Genomic DNA, 26184 nt, shown 5'->3' on the forward strand with positions numbered 1-26184 from the left:
CGTAGAACCGCAATCTGCTGTGCAAACAGAGTTAGTCTAGTGCTTTTGCACCATGGAGTAGACCATCTGCTGTAGGAGTTCCTCCATCTTGTCCGCGGGCCCGATTTGTAACGTTTCAGGCTTAATCACGGACATGCAGCTGTCACGGGTGTGTCGCCACGAAGATCGTCACGAGTACACAGCCTGACTTCTCGCAGCTGACTTGTTGGTGCTTTGTGTTTTTCGGCAGTGAGGGAGTTAATTCTCTCTCTCTCTGTGCTAGACGAGGTCCAGCCTCGCCCAGCTGCAATCAATACTGCTGTAGTGAGACTCCTTCAAATGCCTGCTGGTCTGTTTGGGAAGTGTCGGTGAAAGCATTTCATTCAGACTAACAGAGCGGATCGTGGTGTTTGGAGTTTCTGAGATAAGTGTATTTGGAGTGTTTTTTCCCTTCCTCGCTTTATCATTTATCTCCTTTCCCGTTGGTGTTCCCTCTGTTGTAGTTGTGTAGTTGTTGTATGCAAGGTGGTTTTGGTTTTTCCCTTGTACTGTCTCGTTCGTCTAAGTACTGTGTGTGGGCATTTTATTACTTGTCCCCTTTTGTTGTGATCGGGGTCCTTCTCAGGACTAGATTACTTAGGTGCAGGGATCCTCAGGAGGTAGGGGTTACGCTGGTGGCCTGGACCTCTGTACCTTTAACAGTACCTCCAGGTTGAGGGACTAGTCAGGGCCCCAGCTTAGGGTCAGCTTAGGCCCCCTACCTCCAGTATACAGAGACAGCGTGACATTTTCACCGACCCACTTAGTTTTTCTCCAGCTACCATGGATCCAGTAGCCGGTCTAGCTCGGCAGTTGCAGAGTTTGTCCATGGAGCTGGCGGATGTTAGGTCCAAGGTTTTGCATCCTCAGGAGCAAGCCGGACCAGAACCTAAAGTAGCTCTCCCTGACAGGTTCACTGGGGGGCGGGACAAGTTTTTTGTTTTCCGGGAGGCATGCAAGTTGTACTTTCGGCTGCGGCCTCGGTCATCGGGGAGTGAAGAACAAAGGGTGGGAATTGTCATCTCGCTCCTACAAGGGGACCCACAATCTTGGGCGTTCTCTCTTCCCCCGGGCTCCCCGGCTCTCCAGTCAGTGGATAGGTTTTTCGCTGCTCTGGGACTCGTATATGATGACCCAGATCGGATCTCCCTTGCTGAGTCTAAGTTACGTAGGATCCAGCAGGGAGATCGTCCGGCGGAGGAATTCTGTTCGGAGTTCCGTAGGTGGGCCACGGACACCCAGTGGAATGACCCGGCTCTTAGGAGCCAGTTTTGTTATGGTTTATCCGACAAATTACAGGATGTGTTGGCACAGTATGACTCTCCCGCGTCACTGGAAGCCGCTATGGCCCTTGCTATTCGCGTTGACAGACGGCTTCGGGAGAGGTGCGGGATAACTCTACCCCCTGTGATGACTCCACCTCCTACAAGGTCCCCTCATATGGTGGTTCCCCTGGTCAGTCCAGAGGAGCCTATGCAATTAGGAGGGACATCATTTCGGGGGAGGGGACCGGTGGTGCGCCATAAGACAGGAAGGTGTTTCTTCTGCGGGAGAAAGGGACATTTTATTGGGGGGTGTCCATCCCGTCCCTTGCAGAGTGTAGAGTCGTCGGAAAACTGTTGATCCCAGGTTGTGTGGTGGACGGCAATCTGGGAGTAGGTATTTCGTCCCTAGGTTCGTCTCAGTTTCTCGTACCGGCGGAGGTAGTGGTGGGTACGAGAACTGAGAGGATATCTGTTCTTCTGGATAGTGGGGCCGGGGCTAATCTGGTTGATGCTCGGTTTGCCCGGGTTCAAGGTATGCGATTGAGTGAGTTGGCTAAACCCATCCCCATATTCTCGATCGATGCCAGGCCTCTCGGTCAGGGAAGTTTTTTGCAAGCTGTGCATGACGTAAAACTTCAAGTGGGGGCGATACATAAAGAACTGTTGTCTTGCTACGTGTTGGAGGGTCTTCCCACTCCTATAGTGTTGGGCCTTCCTTGGTTAGCTAAGCATAACCCGGTTATTAATTGGCAAACCAGAGAGATAAGCCAATGGAGTAAATTCTGTAATAAAAACTGCATGAACACGGTCATCGGTGCGGTTACTCCTTGGGTCTTACCTCCATTTCTGGCGGACTTTGAGGATGTATTCTCGGAGAAAGGGTGTCAGGAACTACCTCCTCATCGCGAGTATGACTGTTCTGTAAAACTGCTCCCTGAGGCCAAGTTACCTAAAGCTAGGTTGTATAACCTTTCTGGTCCTGAGAGGCAGGCCATGAAGGATTATATTTCAGAAAGTCTGGCTAAGGGGCATATTAGACCTTCATCTTCACCGGTGGCTGCGGGGTTCTTCTTTGTTAAGAAGAAAGATGGAGGCCTACGCCCTTGCCTGGATTTCCGTGAACTTAATCGGATTACGGTCCGAGATCCGTATCCGCTCCCACTTATTCCCGATCTCTTTAATCAGATCGTGGGCGCCAAATGGTTCTCTAAGTTGGATCTCAGGGGGGCGTACAATCTGATTAGGATGAAGGAGGGGGATGAGTGGAAGACGGCGTTTAACACTCCGGAGGGGCATTATGAGAACCTTGTCATGCCATTCGGTCTGACTAATGCCCCGGCGGTGTTCCAACACTTTGTTAATGACATTTTTCGCCGCCTGGTGGGACAGTTTGTTGTCATATATCTGGATGATATCTTAATTTACTCGCCGGATCTGGTGTCTCATCAGGAGCACGTTAGGCAGGTGTTACAGATCTTGCGGGATAATAAACTGTATGCCAAATGGGAAAAGTGTGTGTTCGCCGTACAGGAACTCCAGTTTTTAGGCTTCCTGGTTTCAGCGTCCGGTTTTCGTATGGACCCTGGGAAAGTGCGGGCAGTTCTTGAGTGGGATCGGCCAGAGAATCTTAAGGCACTACAACGTTTCCTGGGGTTTGCTAATTATTACCGGAAGTTCATTCGTAATTTCTCGTCCATGGTTAAGCCTCTCACAGACATGACTAAAAAGGGGACGGATTTTTCTAGGTGGTCTGACAAGGCTTGTCAAGCATTCTCCTCCTTGAAAAAATGTTTTGCCTCGGCACCCATACTCATTCAACCTGATGCGTCACAGCCATTCATTGTAGAGGTAGACGCTTCCGAGGTAGGGGTGGGAGCAGTATTGTTACAGGGTTCGTCCCCTGGTAAGTGGCATCCGTGCGCCTTTTTCTCTAAAAAATTGTCGTCCGCTGAGAGGAATTACGATGTCGGCAATAGGGAACTCTTGGCCATTAAGTTAGCTTTTGAGGAGTGGCGCCATTTTTTGGAGGGGGCAGTCCATCCGGTCACCGTCATCACCGATCACAAGAACCTGCTATATCTGGAGTCCGCGAAACGTCTGAATCCCAGACAAGCTAGGTGGTCATTGTTTTTTACCAGGTTTAATTTTGTCGTTACATATCGTCCTGGGTCAAAAAATGTAAAGGCGGATGCCTTATCTCGTAGTTTCCCTGGGGCCGGGAATACGGACGACCCGATTCCTATCCTTCAGGAGGGGGTGGTGGTTTCGGCAGTATGCTCTGAGCTGGAGGAGGAGGTATTGGAGGCTCAGGGGGACGCCCCTGTTGGACCTCCGGGGAGACTGTTTGTTCCAGATCAGTTGCGACAAAAGGTGATCGAGGCACACCATAACTCAGTTTTTGCAGGACACCCGGGGAGTAAAGCAACTGTGGATCTCCTCTCGCGTCGGTTTTGGTGGCCTAACTTACCTAAGGAGGTGGTAACTTTTGTCGCGTCCTGTGGGGTTTGTGCGCGCTCTAAGACCTCACATACCCGTCCGTCTGGGGCCCTCTTACCTTTGAAGATCCCGGAGCGTCCTTGGACTCATCTGTCTATGGACTTTATTACGGACCTCCCTCCGTCTTCGGGTAAAACGGTCATACTCGTTGTAGTGGACAGGTTCAGCAAGATGGCACATTTTATCGCTCTTCCGGCTCTCCCTAATGCTAAAACTCTTGCGCAGGTGTTCATTGGGGAGATTGTGAGGCTTCACGGGGTACCCTCCGAGGTGGTGTCTGATCGGGGGTCTCAGTTTGTGTCCAAGTTCTGGAAGGCGTTTTGTGCACGGCGGGGGATGCATTTGTCATTCTCATCGGCTTTTCATCCTCAGACCAATGGTCAGACGGAACGTATGAACCAGAGCTTGGAGACATATCTCCGGTGTTTTGTGTCAGAGAACCAGGAGGACTGGGCTTCTTTCTTACCTCTGGCAGAGTTTGCTCTTAATAATAGGCAGAGCGAGTCCACTGGTAAGTCCCCGTTTTTTGGGGCATATGGTTTTCACCCCCAGCTTTGTACTTTCAGTAGGGGGGGCTCTTCGGGGGTTCCTGAGGAGGAACGATTTTCCTCATCACTCGCTTCAGTATGGAGAGGGGTGCTGAAGAATCTGAATACTATGGGGAACCGATACAAACGTATGGCTGATAGGAGGAGAGTGTCTGGTCCGGACCTAAGTGTGAACGATCGGGTATGGTTGTCTACCAGGAATATTAAACTTAAGGTTCCCTCCTGGAAACTGGGTCCCAGGTTCATCGGGCCGTACAGAATCAGTTCTATTATTAATCCGGTGGCATTCCATCTTGACCTCCCCCCTACGTTTAAAATTCACAACGTGTTCCACAGATCGTTGCTTAAGAGGTATGTGGCGCCGGTGGTACCGTCACCTTTACCTCCCCCTCCAGTGGTGGTCAATGGTAACTTGGAGTTCCAGGTATCGAGGGTCATCGATTCACGCTTTAATCGCCGGTCCCTTCAGTACCTGGTTCATTGGAAAGGGTATGGTCCTGAGGAGAGGATGTGGGTTCCTGCGTCGGATATTAACGCAGACCGATTAGTTCGGGCCTTCCACACGACTCACCCGGATAAACCTGGCCCTGAGGGTCCGGAGGCCCCTCGTAGAAGGGGGGGTACTGTCACGGGTGTGTCGCCACGAAGATCGTCACGAGTACACAGCCTGACTTCTCGCAGCTGACTTGTTGGTGCTTTGTGTTTTTCGGCAGTGAGGGAGTTAATTCTCTCTCTCTCTGTGCTAGACGAGGTCCAGCCTCGCCCAGCTGCAATCAATACTGCTGTAGTGAGACTCCTTCAAATGCCTGCTGGTCTGTTTGGGAAGTGTCGGTGAAAGCATTTCATTCAGACTAACAGAGCGGATCGTGGTGTTTGGAGTTTCTGAGATAAGTGTATTTGGAGTGTTTTTTCCCTTCCTCGCTTTATCATTTATCTCCTTTCCCGTTGGTGTTCCCTCTGTTGTAGTTGTGTAGTTGTTGTATGCAAGGTGGTTTTGGTTTTTCCCTTGTACTGTCTCGTTCGTCTAAGTACTGTGTGTGGGCATTTTATTACTTGTCCCCTTTTGTTGTGATCGGGGTCCTTCTCAGGACTAGATTACTTAGGTGCAGGGATCCTCAGGAGGTAGGGGTTACGCTGGCGGCCTGGACCTCTGTACCTTTAACAGTACCTCCAGGTTGAGGGACTAGTCAGGGCCCCAGCTTAGGGTCAGCTTAGGCCCCCTACCTCCAGTATACAGAGACAGCGTGACAGCAGCTTTCTTTTGGGTATGTCTTAGTTCATACTGGCCGCATTCTCCACCTTATGTAAGGCAGTGGCTTATACGTTAGTGCGGTAATGAGGCCGTGACCCAAGATAGTTCAACTTAAATGTCTTTATTTTGCCAACTTACGAAAATGAACTCAAAACGTTATCATCCGGCTCGCAGCTGGATCGTGACTTGTGGGTGCGGTAATGGCTTTGCTCTTTCTGGCTCTGGTCTGTGTTTAGTCTCACATAGACAGGCATAAACAGAAACCTACTGCTCTGCTGCTTACAAACCAACACTGACACACCCAACCCTTACCCGAAAGTTTAAATGGTAATTGTGGCCATGGGCCACTTCCAAGACTTGAACTGGAGGGAGAGATCTCTTCCACTACCTTACTACAGATCTGTCCAAAAATAAAAACCTATGTCAGGTTTTCCTAAATCTGACTTGGTCAAATAGCTTGACCAAATCCACACTCACTTTTATTTTGCATTGTAACCACAGCTGTGGCTGTAATTACAACTCTCTCCAGCAGGTTTAGTATGTTTCTATGCACATACTGGGGAACACATAACAACCCTCGTATATGATACAATGGAATGCTAGTAGAGTACATTCGGTCTGCAAGTTATGATATTAGAACAATTTTGGCTGAGGCAATTTACATAGAGTCAACAATTCACATGGTAATACAATGGCATTCTAACAGGATTAAATTCCTCTGACCTTACAGAAGAGAGATAATTGCATTACCTAAGTTAACATCACCAACATCTACAAGACTCTAGAAACAATGGGTATACAAAATAGTGTCCATCTAGATTGTAAGAACTTAACCCATGAGTGGCATATTACGAGTTCGCCACAAAATACCAAATTGTCTGGATAAATAAGAAATCATCCTATGTTGTATATAAAAGGGGTCTATTTTGTCACAGACAGGTCTGTAATTTTTATCGTAGGTACACTCCCGTGTAATGTGAGAGACAGAATCTTAAAGAAAATCCTGAAAATCATATTGTATGATTTTGAAATAATTAATTTGCATTTAATTGAATGAAATAACATTTGATCACCTACCAAACAACAAGAATTCTGGCTCTCACAGACCTGTTAGTTTGAAGCCCTCCTAGTCTGCACTCATTACCTGTATTAATTACACCTGTTTGAACGTGTTACCTGTATAAAAGACACCTGTCCACACTCTAACCTCTCCACCATGGCCAAGACCAAAGAGCTGTCTAAGGACACCAGGGACAAAATCGGCAGTGTATCAAATATTTATTTTCCCCACTGTATATCTAATATCTTCATCTATTTATAGCTTTATATAAAATTGCTTTATTATTTTTGCCAACTAGTTTTAAGTTTACATAGATCTGCATGAGACTTTGCCTGCAGAGCTTACTTAATATGAAAGTGGGTGGTACCAGTGTGAGACATGTACCTAACACAGGCCAGTGGAACTGAGCTTTGTCTAGTTAAAAACACATTTGCTGCAGCTCTCACAGCTCTGCTGTATTGTAACAATGTTACAACACTACTTGCCTGTGAGATGGAAGCTGAAGAATTCAGAGGAACCTGCAGATGTGTCTGTTATAATCACACACAGCTTTGCAGTGAGATGAGAGAGCAGAGAGCGGCCATTACATATCACATTGGTAACTCCCCCTTCTATTTATAATAATCCCCATAGGCAGATTCTCATGCAGATCAGTGTTCAGCCCATAGCCTGAAACAGCTTATTTACATAAAAGAAAAAGATGGATTTCTCTGGAATAAGACATTGGATCACAGATATCAAGATATCACTTTTTTCAACTTCCTATGACCTAGATGACCATATAGACGGCTTAGTATGACCTGTTGAGCATACTTACAAATGCAGTTGATAGCACTTGTCTATACCATGAAAATACTTACAAAGAAATGTTAGGAACACAACAGCCATGCTTTCTGTTTGACTACAAAATTTCTGAATTGTCTCGTATATCCAGCTGTAGCAGGAAGAGAGAGAACAGGAAAACAAGCCTTTCATTATGCGGACCACTAGGATTCCATTTTTAGTTAATGTTTCTATGAAGAGAGAGGTTTCTCAGTTATCCCTTATGCGCAATGGCACTTTCATGACGAACAGAGAATGTCCTAATTATGGTGACAGGAGTGTCAGTAGAATAATGATTGTGTGAACTTTCTCTTGATGCTAGGACTATAGCACTGAAGCTGTTCAGCATGACTAGAAATGAAGACTGTGGAGGTGCAGAGGTTAAATAGGGCCATTGCAATAAACAAATGGTTTTGCAGAAAATCATCCAGGTCTCTGAAGCCCAATTACCACTCATAGTCTACATATTCATCTATCCCTTTTAAAAAAGTCATAGGAGGCTTTCAACATTTTTGATCCTGAAAACTTACTGACTGTTAGATAATAGTCCTGTAAAGGTTTAAAACCGACATATATTTGTGGACAGTTAACAATAGTATGAATACAGAAGAGAAGTTTTAATCTGGCCAGATGGCAGTCTCTTTGGCCTCATTTAGACATCTCTTTTTTTCATATGTGTGAAAAACTTTCGATTTTCATCAGTGTCTGGTTAATGTGTCTGCTTTTACCATCAGTGTTTTATCAGTGATATTCTTGTATGCCAAAAAAGAAAAGCAAAGAAAAATTGCAAAGCTTCTCCTACCCATTATAATATTAATAATGGATAGCACACGGATTGCACATGGATGGCATCCATCTTTGTCATGGATGCGGTCCATACACTTATATGGGTGATTTTGATCAGTAACTCCGATCAAAAACCGACATATCCCCATCATTTTTTGTCATTTGAGGAGTAAGGGGGATTTGTGGGGAAACACTATAAGGAGTGGGGGAATTGTTGAAGACACACTGAGGAGTAGGAGGATTAGTGCAGACACAGTATGAGGAGTTGGAGGATTTGTGCAGATGCAGTATGAGGAGTGGGGGATTTGTGCAGATACACTATTAGCAGTGGGGGAGATTAGTGCAGACACAGTATTAGGAGTGGGGGGGGATTGCTGTGGACACAGAATGAGTAGCTAGAGGGGGATTGGTGTGAAAACAGTATGGGGAGCAAAGGGGGGAAGTGGCGCCGACACGGTATGAGGTGTGATGGAATTGGTACAGTTACATTATGAGGAGGGGGTTGGTTGGGATTCGTGAGGACAAAGTATGGTGAGCGAGGGGGACCTGTGAGGAGACAGAATGGCAGTATCAGGAGTGAGGGTGATCTGTGAGGATATAGTATAGGCAGTGTGAAATATGTGAGGAAACAGTTTGAGGAACAGGGGAATGGATGACGAAACAGTATGGGGAGTGAGAGATGTATGAGGAGACAGTATGGAGAGGGAGGGGGAAATGTTTGAAGAGTCCATTGAGGGGAATAGTGTGAGGGGAAAATATTGGAAGAGAAGTGTGAGTGGGCACAGAATAGGGACTGGGTAGTATGGGGGGCAGTGTGAGGGAGCAGCAAGGAGGGGACAGTATGCCGAGGAGAGGGAATATGATGAGCTGGTACAGTAAAGCGACTAGTCACTATAGGGGGGAACACAGTGTCAGAGGACAGTGTGAAGAGGAGACCCAGTATGGAAAGGAGGGGGCAGTGTGGAGGGCATGAACCATAAGGGGCACAGTGTCATCATATTTTTTGCTGGGAGCATGGTGAGGGCAATTATTTATTCAGGGACACAGTATAGGGCAGATATTTTTATTCATAGGATGTGCTGCAGAAGACCAGAGAAGATGGAAGTCTGCACAAATGAGCTGTGGATGTGAAAATTCACATCAGAGATGTCATCTATAAGGTACCTGGATGTAAATATTTATTTGTGATATTGCCTGCATCTCATCAGTACTGTGGTTCCTGTATAGTCCGCAGTCTGATGGCTGCTAACAACAGCTTCCTGTACCACGATACCATTATTAAGAGCATACTGAAGTGTAGGCTCATGTGATACAGTTGTATATGGGGCTGATCTGGCATTACAATTAATTGCTGTACTAAGCTTGGTGATGTATTCATGTACTGGTGGTGGTTCTGTTGATGTATTCATGTACTGATGGTGGTTCTGTTGATGTATTCATGTACTGATGGTGGTTCTGTTGATGCATTCAGGTACTGATGGTGGTTCTAGTAATGTATTTCTCTACTGATGGTGGTTCGGGTGACTTATTTTTGTACTGATGGTGTTTCTTGTGATGTATTTCTGAACTGATGGTGGTTCTGGTAATGTATTCTTACGCTGTTATTGGTTCTGATCCTGTACACATGTAATAATTCATAACTTATAAGATTATGTGATACATGGCTATGTTAATAAAGTATTCTGATGTCTGACAAGTTGAGTTACTATGTTTTTATTTATGTTAAGAGCATTAAAAGGGTTGTTCAAGTTTGTGATGAGAGTCAGCAGTCACTCTATGTGACTGCAGACTTCTAAATCCTTACATCAAATGCATTGCATGCTGTCAGGATCTTCTGGTGGTGAGAGAATGAGGTCATGCAACAGCAAGTATCTGATATGCACACATGCAGTCACATGCCAACTAGACATGCGTGGCCTCACTCGTACAAGTAAATTGAGCGAGGCCAGACACGTCTAATTGGAATATGGCTGGAAATATGCAAATTGCCTTCTTGCACTCACATGACCACCCACTCTTGCCACCAGCACCAGAGGATCCTGACAGTGTGAGGTGCGTGCGTTGTAAGAATTCAGAAATCTGCAGTCACCTAGAGTGACTGATCTGTGGTGCATGTTTCAAATCCACAACATGTCAATTTCTCTTTCCAGTATGCTGAGTTTTATGTGCAGATTTTTCCCATAGACTTGCAATAGATGCAGAAAATCCACAGGTAAAAAACGCACATGTATTTTTAGTTTGTTACACGGAGGTATCAAAAGCAAAGCAACTTTATTTAAAATATGATATCAACATCAAGATACAAAAACGGCTGTAAAAATTTTTTTTCTCAAAAATGCAATGGAAAAAAAGCAAGTAACCAAATTTTACTTAATAGGTGCAGAAATGGTGCAGAAAATCTGTGTCAAAGAAAATATTAAGATCCCTAAAGCCACTATAGTGAAGGGGCATTCACCCCCCTCACTCCTCCTCTTTCACACGGAATTGCAGTAGCAACAAGGACTGACATTCTGAAGTATCCTTGACATAGACTGGTGCAATAGGCATAAAGAAGTAGGAAATTAGGCATAGTTGGGATGTGACAATCTTAATTAACATGCAGGCAGCTCCTTTTTGAAGTAAAGGGACCCCTGCAGTGCCAACAAGGATGTCTATTGTGTGTAGGCAGAGTTTATTAGATGGGACAGGTAATTAAGACATGAAAGATCTTTTCAGAGGTTGGTATAAAAGTAGGGACATGTGTTTACACAAAGATAGAGAAGTATAAGAAGCCTTTTGTCCACAGGAAATACATTGTTCCCTTCAGGGAAATTTTATACATTTACACTAGACAGAGGCACCGGTGAAAAGTTAGGAATATCAAGGTGTATATGGATCCGCTAGTGATAGGACATATATTTTCAGATTCAGGGCTAATAGGGGAAAAATATGCATATTTTTTCATAACTCTGATCAGATAACTGACACCAGCCATGTCATGTTTGGTGTCTGGGGAAAGGTAAAATCCAGATGAAAAATATGGCAGCTATCTCAAACTTCTGCGATCGTCAGGAGTGAAGGTATCTCATAAGTTGGGAATTTCATTAAATCCTGAAGAGCTGAGAACATCCAAAACCCTGGCCCACGTGAGGTCATCAATGGGGGTGTGTGGGTGTAACTTAGGTGCTGATAAAAGATCAAGGCGAATTATGATCTGTGTTCCTGTAGAGAGATACACACCGGTGTATGCATGAATCCCGTTCACTGAACATCTTCAATTGAAGTGCTCTCCTTTGGCTAAGTTGACTCATTTCTGTGAGCGCCTTAGTAAGTTTCTTTCATTATTCCATTTTATTCCATGTAACTGTATATTCTGTATTGTTTTGTTCCCTTTTTAAAATCTTTTGTATATTTTTTATAAACACTGCCTATCGTTCTGGATTAAATATAAAATGTAATAGTTCTGTTCCTTTTGTTCTGTAAACCACGCCCCTAAGTCATTTGCTATCTGTCAGGCATCCAGTCAGCCTGTATAAGAATGACTGGTGGTGGCAGTGAGTAGTCTTGGGCCATCGTGGAGTTAGCACTGACCATACAGGGCCATAAAAATATATTCCATGCTTTGGAATGGGAGGTATATATACCATACCCTCAATGTCAGTTTCCCAAAAAACGGCCTATTAGAGGAAACAGCCTGTGACCTCCTCGGTTAATCGTCAGTCAATTGAGTAATTGTCCGGACAATAGGGGGAAGTCGAGAGCTGTTCCGGACAACAGCAGGTGGATCTATGTCACCTCCCAGGCTGGTGATTACCTTGACAATCTAACATCAAAAACTCAGCAAGAAGCTCATCCTGGGAACATGGGTGCAATTTATTTGAGACAAACAAGGGAGTGAACACAAAGGTATGTTAGACTTTTTTTTACATTTTGCCTTGTTTATGGATCCACTTTTTGGCTTTAATACACACATGTATAAAAAAACTAAACTCTGCAGCAGCCACATAGACACAGGAAGCTATTTAGAAGAGATGCTGATTAACTTTTATCGGAGAATACTCAGAAGAGTCCAATGGTTTTCTCTTAGCCATTCTTGGATGTTTTTAGCTGTGTGTTTTGGGTCATTATTCCATTGGACTAGCCATGATCTATCACTGAGTCCAAGCTTTTGGACACTGAGCAGTTAATTTTTCTCCCGAATGCCTTGATAACCTTGAGATTGTATTGTACCCTGCACAGATTCAAGACACTCTATGTCAGATGCAGCAAGGCAGTTCCAAAACACAACTGAGCCTCCTCTACGTTTCATAGTAGGTGCAATGTTCTGTTCTTTGTATGCATTATTTGTGCGTTTATGAGCATAAAGCTGATCTGACTTTCCAAAAAACTTCAGTTTTGTCTCATCTATCCAAAAGACATTCTTCCAAAATCTTTTTGGCTTGTCAATATGCATTTTGGCAAATTCCAGTTTTGCTTGTGTATGATTTGCTTTCAACAGTGGTATCCTCCTCGGTTGTCTTCCATGAAGTGCTTTTTCACCAAGTCAGTATCAGATGGTGCGATTTGACTCTGATATACCTTGACCTTTGAGTTCACCTTTAATCTCTTTGAAAGTTGTTCTGGGTCCTTTTGTCACCATTTGTATCATGTGTCTCTTTAGTTTGTGATCAATTTTCATCTTGCAGCCAAGTCCAGGAGGTTGGCTACACACCCAGGGCTGTATTTGGCATAAATGCTGCCCTAGGTACTTTAAGTGGTCATGCCCCCTTCTGATCAGTCAGACTAAGGGTATGTGCACACAGCGTTTTTTCCCTCTGTAAACCGCCTGAAAAGGTGCCAAATAAATGCTAAAAAGAATGAACTCATACAATGCAATGTAAAAACGTCTCACTGTTCATTTGTTCAGTTTATTGAGTTTTTTTTTAACCAGTTCAGGTTTCCCAAGACATGAAGTGGCTAAAAGAAGTGACTGGTCCATTTAAAAAATAAATAAACAAATACTGATGGCTAAAAGATGTTGGAAAAGACGACCCAAAAAAAAGTTACTTCTGGACAAAATGACGATTATGTGTCCTGAAGCATCTTTCGTCTGAAAAACTCCACGAATTCACAAAAGTCTAAAAGAAGTCGTGTACACATGCCCTGATAGTGCCCATACCCTTCAAATAGTAGTTATGACCCTCATACACCTTAGACTAAATTTGGCCAAACCCACTGATACCAACAGGTTTGACTGACAGTCCAATGTGTATGGGTGGCTCTGACAGATCAATGTCAGGGACATAAGAATCCAGCATGTCCGAATTCAGACTAAAGATCCTTTTGTTCTTTAAGTGATAAGCTGCCAGAGATGTTTAACAGCGGCTCTCATAGAGAATACAGGAACGTTCAGCAGAGTGAGCAATCCGGTATATGGGAGAGCCGGGCAAGATAGCTGCTGGTCGAACAATCAGACAGCTGTCTATAGTGTATAGGGGCTTTAGTTCATTTTTTATTTAGCTGACAGATATTCAAACAGTTGTATTTTTAGACAAGCACACTGACCTCATAATGTTTTAGTATCATGTCTCATAAATTAAATATTACAACATCTACATGACCGCATCACCAGAGCAACCATCAATACAGTAAAACATCACCAGAACCTCCGTCAGTGTAGTAATACATCACCAGAACCACAGTCAGTACATTAATACATTACCAGAACAATGTCAGTGCTGTAAAACATCAGCAGAACCAAAATCAGTAGACTAAAACATCACCAGAACCAGTCCGTACAGTAATATATCACCAGAATACCATCAGTGCAGTAAAACAGTAAAATGTCACCAGAACCTCCATCATTACAGTGAATCGCCAGAACAACTGTCAATCCAGTAATACATCACCAGAACCTCCATCAGTACATGAATACATCATCAGAACCATCATCAGTACAGTAATACATTACCAGAATTTCCATCAGTACATGAATACATTGCCAAGCTTAGTACAGCAATCAATTGTAGTGTCGGGTCAGCCCAATATACAATTGTATTGCATTAACCTACAACCTACATCTCCGAGTATGTCCTAAACAATGTTAAGGAGACACTTGAAGTTGTTGTTACCTTCCATCATCATACTGCAGACTATACAGGAATGAGAGTGCTGCTTGGTCCTAGGCAGGAACTTTATTAAACATTTAGAGTAACTTAACTTTTGGAAGATATCTTAGATGTGTTAGGTCCATTTATTCTCAGCAGATTGGTGCAAGACTGAAGTTGGCTCAATGCGGAGAAGGGGCATCATGGGGTGGGATCTGAGCCCCCCACTGATTGCTCAAAATACCTCTTAGAAGTGCACAGCTCATGAGACAGGACTATGACTTTCTACTCATTGGATCCACTCTGTGCTGTGCTCTCCTGTCTCCTGAGCTGCTGTCTTCTGGGAGGTCTTTGTTTAGTGACTAGTGGGGGCCTCAGAACTGGGTGACCCACCAATCTTTTCAGAATGGGTGCAAAACTTAAAAAATATCTCAAAAGTTTAGATACTCTTTAAATCTGATATCTCAAGTTTGAAGGTTATTCCCTATCCACGGGATAGGGAATTATTTTCCGATTACTGGTGGTCTAACCGCCATGGTTCACAGGGATCTGAGGAGCACCAGTTGAATGGAGGAGAATCATCTGCACTACTGCTCCATTCATTCTAATGGGAACGCCAAAAATTCGCAGAGTGCTGCGCTCAGCACTCTCTGACACTACCATTAAGAATGAATGGAGCGGTAGTGCGGATGATCAACCTATGCTCCAGTTTTCGGAAACGCTGGTGGTCCAACCACCTGCGGATAGAGGATAACTTTCCAGTTTGTAACAACCCCTTTAAAGGAGTATTAAAGGGGTTGTCGGTCTAAAACAACAAATCTGCAGTCACACTATATGCAACTGAAGAATTGTGAATCCTCTCAGCGCACACAATGCCTGCTGTGAGGATTCTCTGGTCTCAGCATTGGGAACAGCAGTCATGTGATTTGTATACTCTCAGCCACAATCCGACTAGATGGGCCCGGCCTCGCTCAATTTACTTGCATAGTCGGATTGTGGCCTGAAGTATGCAAATGACATGACTGCCGTTCCCAACGCTGACACCGGAGAATCCTTACAGCAAGTAGTGCCTGATGTGAGGATTCTCAAGTCTGCAGTCACATAGAGTGACTGCGGATTTGTAGTTTTAGACCAGACAACCCCTTTAACACTCAAACTGATTATCAATCTATCCAAACAGGCTGTCTATCACCCGATGCACAAGCAAAACGTTGGGTGAAATTACTTTTAAGCTTACTGAAGGGGAGTCTGTCACCCCAAAATGACAATTAGACTGCATAAAGATTTACATAGGGGACGAAGCCCTTAATAAAATAATACCAGGTATATACAGTTTAGCATAATATTTGCTGAAAAAGACACATTTATTTAATATTCACATGGAGACAATTCTGTGCACCGTTGGTGTCGCCCAAGCCTTGGTGCACTGTCATGACTAGTGTTGAGCGATGCCTTCCGATATCAGGAAATATCGGATCGGATTGGATCGGGCCGATACCCAAAAAGTATCGGATATCGCCGATTCCGATACCGGAAACCAATGCAAGTCAATGGGACACAAATATCGGAATGAAAATAAACCCTTTCTTTCCTTGTAGGTTAATTCTACATGAAGGAAAACAGCTAACAATAAAGTAGAATGTATTGGGGGAGGTGATTGCCCAAATCGATGGGAACAGTGCTCACAGTGAAACATGAAAAGCCGGCAATTCAGCAACGGCATACACCGGTACCTGACAATTTATAACAGAAAGAATAGAGCTTCACAGCCAGACACTGAGGAGCGCAAGCATGCCTGCGCTTCTCAGTGTCTGCGGAATGACAGGCTGGATGGCAGCTTTCTGCTGCGATCCAGCCTGTCATCTCGATGTAGCAGAGCTGAAGCTGTCCTGGGAACCATGGAAAGGTAAGGATGATGTTGCTTTATTATTTTACTTTTATTGCAGGATATCGTTGGCTTCAGCTGGAATGGGCGTGACGGTAAGTATGGTTTAATTTAGAACATTAAAGAATTGTGTGTTTATTTCAATTAAAGGACTTTATTCTGGGTGTTGTGTTTTTTTTAAATACTTTACTAGAAATTTATGGCGGTCATGTCTAATATTGGAGTGACCCCATGAATTTCGGGCTTAGGGCCAGCGGATAATACAAAGCTGGCCCTAACCCCTTTATTACCCAGTGAGCCACCGCACCTGGATGAGTTGGATACAGCGCCAGAAGATGGCGCTTCTATGAACGCGCCATTTTCTGGGGTGGCTATGGACTGCAGTTCGCAGCAGGGGGGGCCCACAAAGCTTGGGCCTCCCTGCGCTGTGGATTCCAGCCCCCAACTGCTTAGTTGTACCTGGCTGGACACAAAAATAGGGCGAAGCCCCACGTATTTTTTTTTTTTACTTATTTCATGAAATTCATGAAATAATAATAAAAAAAGGGCTTCCCTATATTGTTGTGTCCGGCCAGGTACAATTAGGCAGCTGGTAGTTGGGGGCAGCCCGTTCCTGGATGCTATACCTGGCTGGCACACAAAAATATGGCAAAGCCCACGTCAAAATTTTTGGGAAAAATTAATTAAAAAATAAATAATAATTTAGGGACTGCATCTTTATTAACTCCTCAAGTGTAATTTAGTGTTAAAATAAAGGATTTATTAAAAAAAAAAATTGGCGTGGGATCCCCCATAAATTTAGTCTCTAGCGGAGGTTAAGCAGACGGCTGGGGCAGATGTTTGAAGCCTGGGAAGGGGGTAATACCCACGGAGCTTCCCAGGCTACTAATATCAGTCCCCAGCTGAATACCTAGCCTTTACCAGCTATTAAAATGGGGGACCCCCCCAAAGAAATGACTTGGGGTCCCCCCTATTTTAATAGCTAGCAAAGGCTAGGCAGACAGCTGGGGGCTGATATTAATAGCCCAGGAAGGGTGCCATGAATATTGGCCACCTCCGAGGCTAGAAACACCAGCCGTCAGATGCCCCAGAAATGGCGCATCCATAGGATGCGCCAATTCTGGCGCTTAGCCTCGCTCTTCCACGCTGCCCTGGTTCCGTGGCAGAGGGTAATAGTGGTGGGGTTCATGTCAGCGCCAGCTGCCATGAAGCCCAGGTTAGTAATGATGGGCGTCTATAAGACACCCCCATTACTAACCTACAAAGTGTTAAAAAGAAAACACACACTACACCCAGAAAAAAATAATTTATTTGAAATAAAACACACCATTTTATTTAATTCTTAGTTTACTAAAAAAAAATAGTTACCTGTCCACGTTCCTGTGCTGATCTCCCATGCACAGCTGTCACATCTGGAGATGGTGACAGCTGTGCATGGCTGCTGTAAGCTCACGCTGCCGGGAACACGTCCGATCCCGGCAGCGGGAGCCACTGACTGAGGTCACCAGAGTGCATTCAGTCAGCGCAGCTCCGGAGACCTCCTTTACGGCACTGCTGTACCGTGGGAATTTCTCACGGTACAGCAGGGCCGTAAAGGAGCTAACCGGAGCAGCGCTGCCTGAACTTCGGCGAACCCGCTTATGCAATGACGGGCCTGCTTTACGGCCCTGTCATTCTAGCGGAGGCAGCAGTTCAGAGCGGTCACATTCTATGTGGCCGCTCTAAACTGGTGATCATCGTGGGACACTTGTGGACTACTACGGAGGGGTAAGGATAAGGTTGTGGTTTATTATTTTATATTTTATTACAGGAGATCGATGGCTTCGGGGAATTAGGTGTCTAGGTGAGTATAGGTGTAGTTTTTATTTTTTACTTTATTTTAGGTGGCGATCGGCGGGGACAGGTAATGTATAAACTAATTTATTTTAGGTAACCACTGGCCATCAATGACATGTATCTAAAATTTATTGGGGACACAGTAGGGCAATTTAAATAACAGGATCAGGCTGATGGGAACTACTGCTCCCATCGAGCTGATCCTGCTGGCACGAGTGGACGGGGGACAGACATAGGCCGATGGGAGTAGTAGTGTCACATCGGCCTATGTCTGCCTGCATGCACACTCGCAGACATCGCACAGACACCGCGCACACACCCACAGACATCGCACAGACACCGTTCACACACTAATCATGACGGGCTGATGGTCTGGGAGGTGAGGCTGACCTGTGCGGCCGTGGGAAAGTTCATGTTAGTTCATGCAATGCAGTCAAGCATGAACTCACATGAACCCTCTGAGGGCACCGCGGCTACTTCAAATGAACAGCTGATCGGCATCACCTGATACCTCAGCTGTTCATTTGAAATAACCGGCGGGAAAGCGCAGCACAAAATGGGAAAGCCGCGGTGAAGTCTTTTCACTGCCGGCTTCCCCGCCCGGGTCCTTCGCTCCCTGCTCCTTGGTGCTGCGCTCCCTGCCCGGGTCCTTCGCTCCCTGCTCCTTGGTGCTGCGCTCCCTGCCCGGTCCTAACTTACGATCAGGATGAGGGGAGCGGAGGATCGGGGTGGGAGGCTGCGGGGAAGCAGTATGGGGCTGTGTGATTGTTTAAAAGCCGGCGGCTTTTTACCGCCCGCCGGCTTTTAAACAATCAGGAGAATTCTTTCAAGCTGGGATGGCATTCTGATGACAGGCTGGATCGCAGCTGAGCGCTGCCATCCATCTTGTCATCTTTCAGAGACAATGCAGAGCGCAGGCATTATAGGAACTTCCGATTCCGGTATTCGATATTGTAAAAGTATCGGAATTAAGTATCGGAATTCCGATACCGCGAATATCGGCCGATACCCGATATTTCAGTATCGGAATGCTCAACACTAGTCATGACCTAACATTTGAAAATTACAGGGAACCTGTGACCAGGTTTTCTCAACATAAAGTACGGCCAGCACCTATAAGCCCTCTGTTACAGCATTCTGAAAGCTGTATACTCTATATGTCCCCAATATCCTATGCAAAAAAATGCTCTTATTATACCCAGAGATGGCGTGGTCTGGTCCGATGGACATCTCTCGTCTTGATTTTTTTTAATTTGACCCTGGCGCTGCCCCCTGCAACCTGCTGCCCAGGCACCGGACCTCAGGACCTCTGGTGCCTGGTCGCAAATATGGGCCTGTACACACCCATAGACCTCATATTTCTGAAAAATATGTGCAAGTGTAGTAACTGTTTGGAGATGGTCTTATATCTTATACCTTTAACATGTTTCTCTATAATTTTGTTTCTAATCTTCTGAGACAGCTCTCTCCTTTGTTTCTTTTTGGTCCATGTTCAGTGTGGTACGCACCATGATGGCAAACAGTACAGTGACTACTTTTCACCCTTATAACAGGCAGACTTACTGATTACAAGTTTCTAGATACCTGTGAAACTAATTATAGGACACACCTTAGTTTCACATGTCCCTATGGTCAAATTATTTTTAATCTTTTCTAGGGGTACCGTCATTTTGCCAGGCCATTTTCTTTAGTTTGCTTTTGAATATTTTCTGTTGCAAAAAAAAAAAAAAATAAATAAAATTGAAAATTACTTTTTGGCAGTTTCAAGCTAATTCATGGACCATTGTGGGTTTTTCTAACGTTAATAGAAGGGTACCAACAATTTTGACCACGTGTATACATAGGTCTTATTTTTCATTGTAGTCCACCACTGATTAGCAGCTTTCTGTCAATGTGCAGTGTGCAGCTAAAACTGCCAATCAATGGTATGGGGCGAGTTTATACAGGGCTTAGCATTCTGAACTCTACTACATCTGCAGCAGAGAAAAGAGTGATTGTATAAAAATGACAGCATGCAGACCAGCAAGTGAAACATCACTGGAATCCCAGTATCAGCCCCTACATAATGTTGCTCTTAGATTATGTAGCAAAAATATTGTGACAGATTTGTTTTATCAAAAAGAGGGTAGTGGACAACTTGCGCCCTAATTAGTACAGCCCCTAACCATTCTTTACCTTTCTAATATGCACCTTACCCTATTAGAACAGGACGCAACCAGGTTTTACACTATCACAAAAGTAAAAAGATTTTAGGATTAAAAAAAATATATATATATATATTTGTTTAAAATATTGAAAATGTAAAAAAAAATCACCTAAAATAAAAATAATGTATTGCAGAAAAGCCTGATGTGAACAATAAGTAATATTTGGATGACACATTCCCTCTAAGAACTCTGGTGGTACCAGCTGTTGGACCCCCCAGGGATCAGTAAGTTATCTCCTAGCCCATTGAACCTTTTAACCCTTCAGTTCAGGTACAATAAGTTGTACAATATAATATAATAATATCAGGATGAGCTTCAGAAGTACAGTATGTGGGGCATTTATTGACTGAGTTGAAGTAGAGCCTTGTGAACCCATGTATGGCGTTTCATGCTTACAGCATATTTATGCAGTTTGCCATGAGTCTACCCAGTCCCAGTAGACACTAACATTTCAGTATTGATCTGTGATGGTTCAAAGAAATGAAAGAACAATCTATGTTGCAGCTACTATTATGCCCCATGGCAAGGTAAATACCACAATGAATCAACCATTTATATTGTACACTCTTTTTTAGTCACAACTTGAGAATTATTTTCTGAATTTATTAATACATTACAAAAATCAGAATTATATTTTAAAGCCAATAGTAGACAAATGGCTTTTTGTAAAGCATGCAACTGACATGTTAGCTGTAAGATTTACTTTGGGAAAATGATAAAAATGAACAACTGAACTGTTAATGTTCCTTCATTTGTGAGTTATTTCAGTATAAATCTACTCGTTATTGAGGGGTTGTTTCATTATAGATTATCCTTTTTAAAAGAGCAATCAGCTGATCACCCTGGATCACCCTCATAGTGCTCCTTTATTTTGCTGGAAGAAGCCATAGCCAGCCAGGCATTTTCCATATAGAATCCTCTTCCGAGCAAGTGTATTATCACGTGGGTGGGTAGCTGTTTGGATAAAATACAATAAAAGGATGGCCACTAGCAAGTGAAATTCCACAGTTTTTTTTTTACCATGTTGACTAAATGTTAAAACTAACTTGCTGTTATTATTCTCCAGGTCATTATGAGTTCGTAGATAACAAACATGTATTGGTTCATTTTTATTTAAGTGGTGAAAAAAAAAATCCAAATTTTGTTAAAAAAAAAAAGTCGCTATTTTCCGAGACCTGTAACGTCTTCATTTTTCGGGATCTGGGGCCGGGTGAGGGCTTATTTTTTGCGCGCCAAGCTGACGTTTTTATTGATTCTATTTTTGGGTAGATACGATGTTTTTATCGCCCCTTATTGCATTTTATTTTAATGCTGGGGCAACAAAAAAAAGTGATTCTGGAGTTTTAATTTTTTTTTTCATTACGCCGTTTACCAATCGGATTAATTCTTTTTATATATTGATAGATCGGGCGATTCTGAACGCAGCAATACCAAATATGTGTCTATGTGATTTTTTTTTTATTGTTTTATTTTGATTGGGGTTAAAGGGGGTGATTTAAACTTTTATATATTTATTTTTTTAATATTTTTAAAAACATATTTTAATTTACACATGCTTCAATAATCTCCATGGGAGACTAGAAGCTGCGATTGTCTGATCACCTCTGCTACATACAGTTGATGATCAGATCGCCTGTGTTTAGCAGAAATGCTAACTGGCTATATGCGTCGTCCGCTGGGTGGCGCTCATAGCCTCCCCGCAATGACAACCGCAGGGGTCTCCTGCAAACCCCGGGTTGTCATGCCAACCCATCAGCGACTAGCGGTCATGTGACACGGCCACCAATGGGCGGTCCTAATGACTTCCTTCCGCCGCGGCCATGTTAAATGCCTCTGTCAGAGATTGACAGCAGCATTTAACATGTTAATAGCCGCGGGTGGGTCGCGATTCCACCCGCGCCTGTTAGGGGCGCATGACAGATGATCAGCTGTCATGTCCCTGAAAAGGTGCGGTCTCATCGCCGGACCTTGCACTAAAGGGAGAGATCCGAAATTTGCCATACATGTACGGCACATGTTGGAAAGGGGTTAAGTAAATTCACACCCTAGTATAGACTGCAAAAATAATTTAATCCCCAAACCAAACCTCACACCTAAAATGAGACTATGAAATATTTCAACTGCTAGATCAGATCAGTTAATTAATTCAGACATAGATCCTAAATTATTTCAAACCCCAGAAAGGATACCAAAATTATTTTAGACCTCAAACCAGACCCCCATAATAATTCTCATCTCCAGAACAGAACTCTAATTATTTCAGACCCATACCGGACCTCTAAATAAGATACCAGACCTATTAAGTCAGACATACTGTATCTATGCATCTTCCGTCTTCACTCCCGGTCTCTTGTTCAGCTCCTGTTGCTGTCACCCACATAATCCTAACACTGTCAGCATTGGGACAGTGTCTGCGCCACTGCACCCCATGTTCTGACATAGTACAGTGCCAGGACTCTATGGGGCCAGTTCATTAAAACTCGCATTGTGCATGCTAATCTTAATGAAGGTGGGGTAAGATTTGTTATATTCATTAAGAGGCACACGCCACTTAATGAATTTGGCATATATTCTGAGTGTCGTACGCCTCCATGTTTCTCACCAGAAATGCTACTCCAATCAGGGACTAGAGTATAATTTCTGGCGTAAATTGCAAGACTAAAGAGTATAACTCTTGACAAATTCATCAGATGGTTGCCAACAATGCCCTGTGCTGCCTATTTTCCGGCAAGTTTGGCAGACCTTTCCCGGGCTAGTGTGAAAACACCAAAAGTTAAAAAAAGATTTATGCAACTTCATGTTACACAAACATTTTGAGACTTTTCAACATTTTTTTTCATGCCAGTGCTGGCATGAACGCTTTGATGAATCAGCCTAAATGTGCCCCAATATGTTAGTTGTGGCTTTTGGTATAACTTCTGCCCTGTGTACTAGTAATGGACTGGAAAACTGTGCTAATTCTTTCAACTAGTCCGATCTAGACGAAATGTCACCATTATGACCATGACCAGAGCTTCAGCTGCTGTTGACCTTTTCCACAAACAGCTGCTGCAGCATCACCTGCTCCTTAGCTATATGCAGAAGAAGCAGATCTGCCAACAGAAGACTTTTTGGCCAGACTTCAGTTCCCATCTTTATCAACAAGCCAACACCCTCCTCTCCTGATTACATCACATCCTTGCCATCTGATCTAGTTCCCATGTCTTTTCCACAACATTATCAAAATCTTGAGTCTGCTGATAGTTGTCTCAGTGTGGGAAATGGACTGTGCTCCTTGTCCCCCATCCACCCGTCTAGATTTCCACCTCTTGTTTAGACAACTTGCTAAGCCTCCAACACATATAGTTTTTGTGTCCTCAATCTCCAGCTCCATGTCATCTGAGCACAAACATGGAATACTCATCTAATCCAATAAATCAACTGAAAGAAGTTGTTATGAAATATCTTCCTGAACCCCCCGTGTACTGTGGCTTAGGGGACTAAGGGGCATAAGTGTTGTGGCAGCAGAGGTGGTGTATTCGGCAAAATACTGACTTAAATTAATGGTGTCACTGTTAGACGTAACATGACGTTACTGTGATGGAGACAAGTGCGGTGCCTTATTTTCTATAATATCCTCCAATTCCTTCCAATTAATATGCTTGCTGAAGACAATGAAAGACAATTATGATTTGCGTTGTCTAGTACAACTGCCTGGATGGCTACTGCCAGTAGTGTTGGTGCAACTTCCACATTCTTATCCACGGTTTGGGTTTTTTATTCTTTCATATTACCCCTCCCATTACTACTGTATTGTACTTTTGGTTTTACACTATTATTCACTTTTTGCCATTGTTTTCAACTGTAATTACTCACCTCTTCTCAAAAAAAGGACTAAACAAAAAATGATAGGTAGGTACACATCCAAAAGCCAGCATTGCCAACAGGCCAAAAGGCAATGTTTAAAAAAACAGTCAAATTATCATTTTATTTTTTAATACAATTATTCCCAACTTCCCAAAAAGGACTGAAACCATAATATTAGATAGACATAAAAAAGGCAAATGTGGCAGCAAGCCACAGTATTGATGCAGTATCTACAAGTGTCAAATGTGACTGCTAAAATGTGTGTGGAAAAAAACACAGTAATGTCTTGATTTATTGAAAAATGTTTTGCTACTTTTAACACAATTATTCCTCCCTTCCAAAAAAGGGCTGAACAACCAGGTCTGAACAAGCAATGCTATGGAGTTGTTCAAAAATCCAAATGCAACAGCAAACCACAGTATTGGTATGGGGTGTATGAGTGTCAGATTCACTACAAAAACAGGTATGCAACAAAACACAGTAAATATTAAATGCATGGATTTTTTTTTATAATTTTTTCAAAAGTTTTTCAACACCATTATTATCCCCTTCCCAAAAAGGACTTAATAAGAGATGCTATATCATTGGTGTGGTGTGTATAGATGTCAAATTTGACTACTAATATTGGTGTTCATAAAACATAGTCATAGTTACAGGTGAATCTCACTAAATTAGAATATCATCAAAAAGTTAATTTATTTCAGTTCTTCAATGCAAAAAGTGAAACGCATATATTATATAGAGTCATTACAAAAAGAGTGATCTCTTTCAAGTGTCTATTTCTGTTAATGTTGATGATTATGGCTTACAGTCTATATAATATAGGAGTTTCACTTTTTGTATTGAAGAACTGAAATAAATTAACTTTTTGATGATATTCTAATTTAGTGAGATGCACCTGTATATGACTGGATTATTTTTTTAATTTTTGGTATTTTTCTAGCATATTTATTTCATTCTTCCCGAAATGGACTGAACAAACATCCAAAAGCAGTATTAAAGGGAATCTGTCACCCGGTTTTTACTATATAAGATGAGAGCAGCATGATCTGGAGGCTGAGATCCTGATTCCAGTGATGTATCAATTGCTGGTCTGCATTCTGTCATTTTGATTCAATCACTGTTTTCTCTGCTGCAGATCTATCAGTAGTCATTTAGCGTGGTGTGGGGCACAAGTCGTGGGCGAGGGGAGCATCATCCGTGCTCCACCACGCCAAAGGAAAATGGGGGTTCTGTTTTTTCACCATTTTTTTCATGTATGGACCAATACCACCACCTTTCTCAGCACCTGTGCTGCATTCCAGAAACCTTTTGAAGAACTCCAGTGAGGTATGCAAATTCGGCCGTTCTGGTCCGTTGGGTGCCATTGCAGCAGAGGCTGTCCCTCTTCTCCCCTGCTAAACACCATCCTCCTGCAGTGATTAATGAGGATGATAAGTCCTGCGTCATCCACATTGCCAACTTAAATCTTGCTCCTGTGTATGGGACATCGCCGGCTCTTGCAAGCGCATTTTGCTCTGCCCTACTGCAGGCAAAAGCTAAAACCTAACTGCACAAGTGTCGGTACACTTCTTTCAGGTTCCTGCTTACCGAAACCATTTCGCCCATATTGTTTTGTTCCCTGCTGCCGGAATTAATCGCCTCTTCTGCAATTTCCAATAGTAGGGAACAAAATAATATGGGTGAAATGGTCCCGTTAAGCTGGAGCCGGAAAAATGTGTGCCGGCACAAGCGATATTAGGTTTTAGGCTCTGCCCGCAGCAGGGCAGAGCAAAGTGTGCCTGTGCGAGCCAGTGATGTTCCTGCGCAAGCGTAAGATTTCGTTTGACTATGTGGATGACGCAGGATGCATCATCCACATTAATCACAGCGGGAGGACGGCATTTAGCAGGTGAGAGGAGGGACAGGCACCGCTGCAAGGACGCTCATTGGACTGGACCGTCCGAATTTTTGCATAACTCGCTGGAGCACTTCAACAGTTTTCTTTGAGGATATAGGGGAGAGCCAGGACATAATATACAACTTTCTGGAATGCAGCACAGTTGTTGAGGAAGGTGGTGGTATTTGGTTCATACATGAAAAACTGGCGTCAGCTTCC

This window comes from Phyllobates terribilis, unplaced genomic scaffold (assembly GCF_046119375.1).
Source record: "Phyllobates terribilis strain yellow unplaced genomic scaffold, ASM4611937v1 Scaffold_11__3_contigs__length_659146591, whole genome shotgun sequence".
NCBI lineage: Eukaryota > Metazoa > Chordata > Amphibia > Anura > Dendrobatidae > Phyllobates > Phyllobates terribilis.